Genomic DNA, 12132 nt, shown 5'->3' on the forward strand with positions numbered 1-12132 from the left:
CGATTGAGTCCTGATGGCTCAAATTTTGTCAAGTCAAGCCACAGCTGAATGTGTCATCAAAATAACTGGTACTTTACAAAACTCCAGCATTAATTACTTTAATCATGCTTAAGTGTTCCCATCGACAAAAAAGATATTTGGATATTTGACTTCAGCAGAAAAACATGCAGATTTTCTGCATTTCTTTTTAAACTCTATCCCCCTACTGTGACAGTCTGAAAAAGCAGTATTTGCATCACTAGCAGGGTGGAAACTACTAGATTAGTATTTTTCCTGAAAAAAAACCTCAAAGAAGTGGTAAAGTAAGAGTGGCAGCAGGGGTCACTGGGTCACTCACAAACTAAGTTAAAAAATAAAAAAAAAAAAGTATAAGTCATATACTTCTCATCTATCTTAATTATTAACAAAATTGCTACTATTTGATTTGCTAATTTGCTGGGGGAAAACAAACAAACAAACAAACATAAGCCGCACCAACCAACCCTATGAATACAAATACAGAAATTAAATCTCCAAAATGCTCCCTGTACTTCATGCAACTTCATCTGACCTTGAATGACAGTGGTGCAAAGATCCTAGACAAATTAGATTTTACATTTACAAGAATTCCACATCTAAGAGTGTGAAAGCCTCCTGACAGTTCTTCCAGGTTGTTCTCAAAAACAGGTAAGAATTTCCATGCTAAAACATCAATCACCTCTTGATGAGAGTTTAGGTAGGCCTGAGCAATAGAATCTTCAGAATTATGCCCTTTCCATCACAGTACAGCAGCTCAAGAAAAAGGACAAGAGCAAGGGATTAAGGAAGCTTAGACATTGTTCACAATTCAAATTAATCTTTGAGTAGATGATGGTTTATAAGTGACAGATGAATAAGGAAGAATTTTCAAGTAAATGTTGCTTCTGTCCCACAGCCAGAAGGATTTGCTTAGCTGAACTACAGCTTCCTCAGTGCCTGACTGATACAAGAACCAACAAGAAGGTGTAAATTTAAGCTAAAAAGCTTACCCTCATTAATAAAATATTTGAAGAAGTAAGTTTTTATTTTCTCACTTTTTAAGCAGAAAGTTGGTAAGTCAAGAGAGTAAGTGAAGCAGACATAATTTAGGGGGAAAAAAGAGCAACAAATACTCCTCGAAGTCTCTTCAAGTCATTTGGAAAATGCTTCTATCAAGGGTAAAAGGATCAGATAGGCATGCTCAAATAGCTGGTGCTATAGAATGGGTCATCTATTTTGGATAAGAATAATAAAGTACACCTAGAAAAGCCTAAGTAAACATGAAGCATCCTGTAGGTAATTATCCTGTATGCAATTAATTAAAAAAATTAATAAGACAAATGTCTTAATAGCTCGATATTAAATTAGCCAATTAAAGAGAAGCTTTATCTTTTTCCCTTGAAGTATGCATAAATATGCTTGACAATGAATGAAGAAAAATTAATGAAACAAAAAACCAAAACCCAACACAAATCTGTTAAAACTGACCCTACCTATTTAAAAATGCAGAAACCCCAAATGTGAGTGGTTTAAGCAATCACTTGTAATGTATTTAGACAGCCTTTTGTTATAGTATGTTTGTTGTGCTGTGTCAAAGGAAAAAAGTCTGTTCAGTAGGTATAATTATTCTGACAGATAGGAATGAAACTGTTCAGGACAGAATTTTGAAGCTATTTTATTACACAGAGTAAGTTAGAAGCAATATTTTTAGATTCCAATAAAGAGGTTTAAGGTATTTTAATAAATGCCTTTAAGTTACAGGATTTTGTATTCCTGAGATGTAAATAAAACAATAACTCTGTAAAGCTCACAGAATAACTCTATAAGCCATTTTACAAGAATGATATACTTTTCCTTCTTTTCTATGAATGTATAAAGCTCTCCTTCAAGCTCTTACTAAAGCTATTGATCTGTGAAACACAGTGCACTCCAGGGAGGCAATTCACTTGACATTATATATCAAATGATGAGATGAATAATGATCATACCATTTGGTAATTAAACGTCTTACAAACCTTTTAACTGACTGAACGTCAGAAAGGTCAAATGAGATCAAACCTATTTTTTTCTGTTGTTTTTAGTTCTTTTCTTATATTAGCAATACAAGTCATATTTAACAATAGCTGTAACACTACATTGTAAATCCAAATAATTAAACAATGTAATTTTCATTCCTATATTATTACACAGTTTGAATACAGATAGAAATTGTTCCTTCATCCTACAGTCCTATTTTACCTTTAATTGTTAAGCTTTTAGAGAAGTAGCCACTCACTAGTACACTGCTAATAACTAGAAATGTTATTGAATTAAGGGAAATGAACGGCACACAGAGTAAATAAAAAATATGCCAAACCATCAAGCAATTAAACTTCTTCGATAGCATCCTCTCTAGTTTTAGGAATCTGATTTTTTATTAGAGGATTGGTTCAAGTCATTTCAACAGTTTGAAGGCACTATCAGTGTTCATCACCTTACACACTATTTTGGACATTTTATCTATACAAATAATAATAACTTAAATGTTTGGCACTAAAAACAAAGCAAACATATTTAATAAAGAAATATCTACAACAGCAATTTCGTTAACAGTTTTGAATTTTGAATATTTTGTATGTAGCGGCTGCAAAACCAATTAATTCAAAGATGATGCAGATTGCTAATATTGTAAAAATCATTTGCCTCTGTCTAAAAGTTTCTCTCCCACACCTCTGTCAACAAAGGGGTTCCTAGAAAAGAATGTATCTATTTCCATATGACTTCACATTAACCTTATGGGTTGTGATGAATCAAGGCCTTCACTGTCAAACAAATATGTCCCTCCATCTCTTTTTCTTCACTGTCCAAAGAGACTCAGACTCCAAACACTAAGGAGTGTTTTAGAATCTTCCTCTAGAAAACAAATAAATCTTTATTAGCTTGTGAAGAAAACATTCAGTATCTTTCTTGTATCTTTCTCAAAACCAACATCCAATATCTTTCTCAATACCAAGCTGGGACAGATTCAGTCAATTTTCACACACATACAATCACACAAACACATAATCAAAACCTGGAATGACTAAACAACATGACCAGCAATAGCCTAAATATATGTTACAGTTCTGGCTTGTGGAAGAGCAAACTGGCCATCACTTTTGAAAACCATACTCAGTCTACAGGGGCCTTGTACCCTTGTACCCTTGTGTTGTGCCATGTGCTTCTGCACAGTTAGAGCTAACCCAGAAAAGAGAGAGGTTTCTGGGGCAGAAGCTGAAAGTAAGACAGAGAATTTTTGCAAGGCATCTAAGCAAGTAAGGCAGCAGATTCATTTGCCAGACAAATGACAGATTTTTTTTTCTAATTCCCACATCCATGCTGAGGACTGATTGTTACTACGGATGTGACAGAGATGTGTGATACACCTTAGTTTCAACTGCCAGCTGCTCAGTGCTTTGCCTTCCTTTGTCTCAAGGCTGGGAACAGAGGTCAATTTCACAAAATGAAAAAAAAAAAAAAGAGCTAATTAAATGATGTGATCTATATTCAGGGATCTTTTAACTATTGGAGTTTCAAGTACTCAGGTTCATAACGTATCAACTTCAAAACACTGTCCTATCAAACACATTCAATCGGTCCAACATATAGCTTTTACAGGCCTAATGAATCAAATAAATGTAAAATACCTTGAACTAAAATATTTCTGGCTTGCTGATTTAAAACTTACTTCCTCAGATTTTCACTTTTCATACAGTCCAAAAGTACAGCGCCCAGCAAATCTTCAAGATAAAGAGCAAATACTTATTTTTCTAAGAGATCAACATGCAAAATTTTAGAAGAGAAAGGAAAAAAAAAAAAAAGTGAAAAAAAAAAGTTACTTTACTACAAACTAACTAGAGTATTCCATTCCATTCCAATGGAAATAACCTCCGGACTTTCACAGCAGAACAACTTCCCTCAGAAAAGCAAATAAACAAGTACTCAGATCAACTTATTTTACCAGAGTATTATGCATGTGATTTAAGCACTGACCTGTGAAAAGATGTTCTGTGGAGGCTTAAGGGCTTCAACATATGCTCACTTAGCAAACAGCTGCAGCAGTAAAGGATGCTCCTGCCCTCTCCCTCCTTCCCCATATGAACATACAAACACTCCTAAGTAAACCTCTTGCAAACTTATGTAGCATGGATTAAACTCTTCCACTGCATCAGCCTGGGATCCTTTCCACACTCATTTTCATTTCACTTTTTGAAAATGACAGGTTGAGGAACAGAAAGAAGAAAGCAAACACAAGTTCTGGTATAGAGGCAACAATTAATTTCTTAAAGAACGCAAATACCTAGAACTGCAGCACATGTTCATTAAATAATGTTGTGCTTTATTTATTAAAAGGATTATTGACAATGAGTCTAGCACTTCTGAAGTCAAGAAAGATTTATAAATGGGCATGATTCCCCCCCACATTCCTTATGATGCTACTGCTCAAAAAGGCAAATGCAAAATGATTCTGCCATAAGAGACACCTCGAAGTGTTTAATTTCATCAATCCAGTTCAAAATATCTTCCTTATTCATTAAAATGAAATAAATAATAAATCTTTCATTCATTTAGTGCACTTCTCCAGCACAGAGAAACTGGTCTGAGGCCAGACTTCCATTTAGAAGGTCTGAAAGGATGATGATGCAAAGAGTACAAATTCCTGAAATAATATTTTTAAACAAGTAGTAACAATCAAATTTGAGGAATAATGCACCCATCTTCTTAAAACTAAAGTAAAATATTTTTGACTGGGTTGAGTAGAAATTTCTTATGTGTTGTTGTTTCAGTTCTTCATTAAATCATCAAAATAGAGGACTGTATTTACATTATGTAAAGAAAATACATCTTACAGCAAACAGAAAACAGACTACATTGAAAATTCTGAGGCCCAGTTCCTAAGAAACAGTGATCTTTGTTCAGTTACTAGAGGACAGTACCCACAAAAAAACTACCTTTCTCTTTGCTAGATTCCATAATGCACTTTCCAGAGGAGAGAAGAAATCACTCCTCAAGACAGCTAGCAAGTACCACTTACAAATAAAAAACTGATTTAAAATCAGTTTTATAAAGAACTTAACTCTCAAAGCAATCAAATGAATATCTATTCAATTTTTAAGATCCCATTTATTTTCAGGAATTAGATCTGCTGGTATTTTTTCCATATATGGTTACTTCTATGACTGGCTTGTTTTGTTGCCTACCTTTATTTTCTTTTTTTAAATTTTCTTAAATAAGGGATTTAACATGAAATTCAGTTGTTCAGAATTACTTCAGATAAGCAGATATGCTGAAAACAAACCAACCAACTAACCAAAAACAAAAACCCAGCATAAATAAGTCATTCTGAAATACAAAGGAAAACATAGTTGGTTTCCTTGAGTTTTACAGAAATCCAAAGAAAACTACTGTTGGGGTTTTCTTTTTCTCTTGATAAAAATAGCTTTTATTCTGTCTAAATCAATCAATGTTGGAGCCCTCATTGGTCTCAGTATTTTCTTCCAAAAACTGTGGTAATGCTTAATGGCTTTCCAATTTAACTAGAAAGGCTTATGAAAGAGAAAAGACTTCACAACACAGAAATGAGCAGTGATTCTTTGTCCTAGACCTCATACTAGGGAGAAAAAGAAGGCAATTTTATGTATGTAAATAAACTCATGTTCTTTGTTGCCTCCTGCAAAAAACACTTTCTATGAAATTCTTAGAAAGCAAAAAAGGAAAACAAAAAGGCTAAAATATGGATTTGTGACAGAATTCTTTCTCTAGTCTCTCCCAGAGAAAGACAAAGCTGTTGATGACCCTTTTTATCCTGTTGCATTCAAGAAAGAGCACCACAGAATGAATGAGAATTCCTTCAGGAGGGTGTTGCTGGCATCACACTCATTGTGTTTTGCTTTTTAAGTCTTGAAATTTTAAGTCTGGAACTGAGAGCATTAAGAGTTTGGCCAGACACACTACAGTCATCAGTATGGCAACAACCGAAAAGAGAGAAGACCTCTCCAGAGCACAGCTGGTGCCAGTGCTCTGCAGTATAAACACGAAAGTGTAATTTTTCCCTGTTAAAAATATAACCAGGATGAGAAAAACTGAGACTATCATTCACATTTCTTAGATTTATCCAAATCATATTGGAAATATGATTTGACCAGCATTGGCCCTGACACTGTGCATATCAGCACATCTAGCTGTGTATTCTGGCTAACAGTTAATCTGGAAATCCATTTTTACTATGTTTTTCCAGTCTGTCAACTCACTCCTGCAAGTAATTTTCAAAGAGCTCATTCATAATTTATTTCAAACCCAATATTCATGAAATCTCATGAGCAACTCATCGTTAAGTAACAACAGCACAATCTGTTGTAATAGATTTCTTAACTTTAAAAAATAAAATTGATATCTAAAACACTGAATAAAAATATTTTGTTTAACAAAAGACAGGGTGAAATTAATGCATTTGTTATTTAAACCTCTTTTCTATTTGACTTTATATTTTCTTTATTAACTCTGAGTTTAACATAATTTATTTTACTAAACTAAAACACAGGCGTCTTGCTGTCTTGAAGAAGTGGTCCACCTATTAAGAAGGAACCCACCAGGGTGACTAAAATGAGAAAAACTCATTGTTATCCAGATATGAGTAAGTAGTATACATTATCTGTATCTTCTTAAGATCCTTATTACATCTTATTAAAAAAAAAAAAAAAAAACACCAAAAAAACCCACAGCACATTATACTGCTATCTACAGCAATTCTTTATGAAACAGAAGTGTTGTGAAGAATATTTGGGGTTTGTTGACCACTATTCTGAACAGCCTGCGGCAACAGTTCAAGCAGTTCATAATTTTTCATATACTTCCACACATACTTTTTATTTTAACGACTTTACTTGCAAAATGCTATTATAGACCTATAAAAGCAACAATCTCTTCTGCCTTATTTCACAGAATTATTTTCTCAAATAATAAACTCGCCTTTATTTAAATTCTATTATTTAAAAATATTAAATTTTAAGAGACTAGTTATCTTAAAGTATTAGAAGCAGTAAGAAAATAAAATCAGTATATTCATTAAACAAAACCAACCAAACAAACAAGCCTCTGTTTGAGAGAAGTACAATTTAAACACCAATGGAAATTCTGTTGGAAATGATGACAATATTTTCAACAATTATAGTCTTGGTATAAAGTCATTAACAGTTTAAAATCAGTCCAGCAGACACCTTTCCCTAGTATATTGGTGCATGAAGAATATTCTTATCCGTTTCAATGCTTTGGGTTTTTCATGGGCTTAAACTTGTCAAATTACTCCATTTGATTTCAGAGAATTCTCATATGGCAATCTATTTTATTTACCTTATCTTCAATAAAATGGTTGACTGAGCATTAGTAACTATGAGACACAAGTTTCAATCAGTCCTCTGGCAAAGGCGTCAATCTACATTAGATCTACTGTGCTGTGAGCTGCAGCCAGTAAACTGGAGTAAGACAGGGCAACAGTGAATGAGTGAGCAAGACCTAATAAAGCAGCAGTGAAGAGAGAGAAAATTCTCCCTAGACACTGCTATACACTGCTTATATAATGCGTGTGCCTAGCTCAACACACCAGTAGCTCCTTAATAAAGCTGACAGCTAAAAAGGAGCTTCAGACTCCAACTTTATTTTACATGACAACTGCAGTAATGGTCCTCTGTTCTCAAGCAGGCCACATTTAGAAACCTGTATTCAGTGCAGTTAAAAAGCAAGAGTTCTTACCTCTCTCATTCAAGTCACATAGAAAAAAAGAATCACAAAATTAATTTGCACACACTCTCTTCATTGCATACTACTACTTGAAAAACCATCAGATTTCAACTAGCTTTTCATTAAAACAATGGGTGTGTTTGAGCAATAACTAATTACTGAAGACAGTATCATAAAGGACTACTTCCAACAAATAGTGGGTATCCTAGATGCCAAGAAAATGTCTTCCAAAACAGTCTGTAGTAAGAGATGTAAGTTTAAATATGGGCAGTAAAAAGTAGATTATTGTAGTAGTGCTCTTCCCAGGAAATCAGACCATTAAGACTATACTTACTGCTCATCTGAATTGAAAAGCAGGCCAGTTTAAATCCATAGTTTGTATATCATAGTGTGAATTTTCTACCTCAAAGTTCCAGACCACAAATTCAATTCTATCAATGTAAACTACTTTTTGACAGAAGTTGCCTTCACGTTCCCCCAAGTCAGTAATTTACAGCTCCTCACTATCACCCTAGAAAGATAATTCAAAATTCTGCAATGAATAGTGTCTCTGTATTAATACAATTCCATTAAAATACAAAGTGCTGTTTATGCTTCAGATTCTTGCTGGTGGAAACCAGACTGAGGACAAAGTCCATCATTCTACATTCACATCTATTGAAAGCAACCAAATTTTTCTCTGTTAATTAAAAATGTAATAATGAATGCAATTTAAAAAAATATTTCTATCACTACCTTTATGACTAAATCTAAGTTTTCAATCAGTGCACAGACAGTGTGTCCTACAATAAAAGTCTACCAACTCTAAATCACATACTGAAGAACTAACATTCAGAATTTACTAGCATTTCCTCGTGGACTACAAATCCGTTCCCTCTCTACTTTCATATACTGCAAATGCTAAAAAGTCCAAAGAGATTTTGGCTTTCTTTACAGAAAGCACTTTTATAGATAGTATTTAAATTAGGGTTATGGAAGAAAATAATGTAGGAAACAGGATAATAGTTGCTTTCCTCCATATGACTTAAGTTCCAGACATACTGAAATTCAATAGAATGATACTGCCAAACTGTTATAGCTGCACAAGTCAGTATTAGTGCATTTCTGACATTATTTGGTGCAGAATGTAGTAAATTTCCAGAAAACAAAACCAAACCAAACCTCTAAAAAAAAATAAAAATGTCTTGCTGGCTCACCAGATTTGAGTTACCACAGTTTCTATCAAACCAAACAGTTCTCCAAAATATTGACACTACAAAGAAATACTACTGATAAGTTACACTGTTCAGACATGTATATAAATACATTATTAAAATCCAGTCATAGTTTCATTGCTACCTAGAAAGCAAAGAATCTGACCTTTTTTACTATTTTCTGTATTGGGGTAATATAAGAAGAAACAATGTTTTGCAACATCCATACATAAACGTTGCCAGTAACATCTACAGTTTCCCTGTATAGTGCTATATATCCTTTGATTTATAGCATTGCTGAAGCTAAGACTTCATCTTTTTTTTCTTTTTATGGTTTCACCATGTTAATACTGTACCCTTTAGGCTAGTACCTCAAGTTCTTTGTAGAAGGTGCAGATAAATAGGAAGAAAGGAATTTTCCTTTCTTATTACCCAGTAGGTAAAGACAGTTGCAGTGAAACACATACCAGGATGGTCTGATTTTACATTGCTTTGAATTAGGTTAAACTGGTCTGTGCTTCCTCCCAGAGGGTGTAACTTTAGAAAATGTGTCATAAACACAGTTTCAGCAGCAATTTCTCTCACCATCTCACTCTTGAGATATAATTCTTTTCTTTCTGAGCAATCAATTCATGAAGATGAATACATCAATATTATTGAGTGTATAGGTATATTTGAATATTTCATAATACCTTAACAGTGAATGGCATCATTTGGAAACAGTTGGGTCTGGCTCCTATTATGGTGAGTGAGTTATACCCTGCTGAAATCTGCATCTATAAGACTTAATATCAGGAACCAGTTGAGCATATTTTGCAATTTATATGTTAAAATATTTCCTAAAATTTTGAATTGGAAAAAATTATGGAAGTATTCTTACAGAATTTTCTACTCCTGTAGGAAAAGCAAAATGTGAACAATTTCAACACTCAAAATGTGGACTAATTCTTTGTTGCAAAAGCAAGTATAAAAAATGTGAAATAGATATGAGTGGTTTGCTAAGATCTCATTGTACACTAATTTCTTCAGAATGTCCCTCTCTAGACCTAAGGTAAAAACCCCTCATATCCAGTTGTACATGACTTGTTTGAGATAGATGTTAAGCTCTGAAGCAAAGCAAGGTATTCAGTGTAGGCATACCAAGTCCCAGAGTGGTACTATACCCACTAACAGTGTTTATCCACAGGCAGGTTCAGGCTGTTAACACACAAAGCAGTTCAAACAAGATTTGAACTCATGGTCCTTGACATCATTGAATATTCCTGGTTACCAGTGAAATACACATCCTTCTTCTTTCACAAAACTAGAAAGTCCAAATTCAGGGATTCATTACTCTTTGGCATTGTCTTTTAAAATTTTAACTTATCAATCACAGAAAATATTTATACAAAGATAGTTTAAAGGAATTTTGTCACCAAATTAGCTTAATTATTATTCTCCTAATGCAGCTTATATAATAAAACTACACTGTAATACTAATTCTAGAGTTCAGAGACCTTGGTGACAGAACCATGCCTTCACTTATTTTCATGGCAGGCACTGAACAAGCATATAGGGAATCTCTAATGTGACTTAAATAATCTCTGCTATCTAGTCTCAGTGAATCAGAGGAAGTAGAGATCAGCTATTTGAATATAGGCTGGTAAGCAAGTGTAGCAATTCCCAAGCAACAGAACGTCGCAACAAATAGTAGTCAAAGATGCTTGAGTAGTACTCACCTGCTTCTTCTAAGCTTCAAAAAGACCTTTTAACTTCAGCCTCGAACTGAAGTGATGTCCACAGTCAATTCCAGTACCACCATCCTGACAAGACAAAGAGTTTTTACATTTAGATATTAAAAACAATAGAATTTGGCTTTATCACACCCCCTTATTAGTTCCTGACATGCATAAACTGATTCATAAGTATTTTGAAACAAAAAGGAAAGAGTCATAATTTTAAATTCTCCTATTTTAACAAACATTATGATTGAAAGACTAAGCAAGTTGAAAGATAAAGATTCTCTTTACAAGCCATCAGCTTAAATGTAGTCCACAAAGACATGTAATTGTTCATCAAGTTTCTGCCTTGTAGTACAGGGACATATCTTTGAGGCATCTCTCAAAATCTAGTCTTACCTTTTTTTTTTTTTTAATTCCATTTTTATTATTGAAAAGTATCTAAAGGCATAGAAGTGGGAGGCTTCCCTGAAGTAGTTTATGGCAGATGGAACTGACACAGTATCACTACCAGTAATTTCACAGGGTCATCTGAAGGAAGCAATAGAAGCTGGGAGACAGCATGTCAATGAAATGTAAATTTCTATACATTTTAGGAAGGACAAAAGGACAAGTAAAAAGAAAAAAGAAAAAGATCTCTGGAGCTGAGACTTCAAGATTACACTGAAGAGAGAAGGCTGAACAAAGAAAGATCATGGAGGTCCATAGAAAGTATATTTAGATTACATCTATGCCTGAGCACATTTCTCTCTGCTGAAATCAGCTGGCACAGATAATCCTACATCTCTGCTAATACACTCACATATGCTCTGAAACAGAGGGGCTGCATGCAAACCTAACAGAGGTAGTCAAACAAGGATCTGGGAATTTTCTGGAACAGTGCTGGCTTGCAAAGACCGAGACTGTGGCAGAGATATGGAAATACTTCCAAGCTTTCTTTAATTTATTAATATAGACACAGCCTTAATGCCTGAAACTCTGCTACTTCTGAAGTTGATCCTACCAGCCTCTCAATGGTGCCTCTTGGCAATTCTCCCTTGCTGACAAGGTCAGACAGCAGACTAAAAAGTAAAATGAATGTACAGTTTTATACAGAAAAGACTGCTTTCCCACAGTTTAAAAAAATATTAAAAATCTGTGTTCCAACTGGCATTAGTAAAACACACTTTGTTACAAGATGTTTGGACATTTAAAAGAGCTGCAGTTCTAACTTCTTCCTTTGTTTGTAGAGTGTAACAAAACCTGCTGGGAAGGTCGAAGTTCCTAGAAAACTGAAAGCTACCTGGCAGCCTCTGTAGTACAGCAAGTGAAGAAGGAAGAGCAAAGAATGACAGGCTGGAGGAATAAACACTACATGAAACCTCTGCACAGTAGGACAGCACTGGGAAATGAGAGGAAAATCTTATGAGCTGTTAATACAAAGAGAAAAAAAGGAATAAAATGTTAAAACCAGGTAAGGATCCTAAGGC

General features: G+C 34.3%; 1 protein-coding gene across 4 annotated transcripts in view; it reads right to left on the reverse strand.

Annotated features, from left to right (window-relative positions):
• Nucleotides 1–12132, reverse strand: part of FOXP2 (forkhead box P2) — a 421646-nt gene that overhangs the window by 279488 nt on the left and 130026 nt on the right. For all 4 annotated transcript variants that reach the window (XM_054178909.1, XM_054178908.1, XM_054178907.1 and 1 more), the window contains exon 3: nt 10664–10747. The gene's annotated coding sequence lies outside the window, so the exon portion shown is untranslated. The remainder of the gene's footprint in view (nt 1–10663; nt 10748–12132) is intronic.

Source organism: Dryobates pubescens, chromosome Z, assembly GCF_014839835.1.
Source record: "Dryobates pubescens isolate bDryPub1 chromosome Z, bDryPub1.pri, whole genome shotgun sequence".
Taxonomy (NCBI): domain Eukaryota; kingdom Metazoa; phylum Chordata; class Aves; order Piciformes; family Picidae; genus Dryobates; species Dryobates pubescens.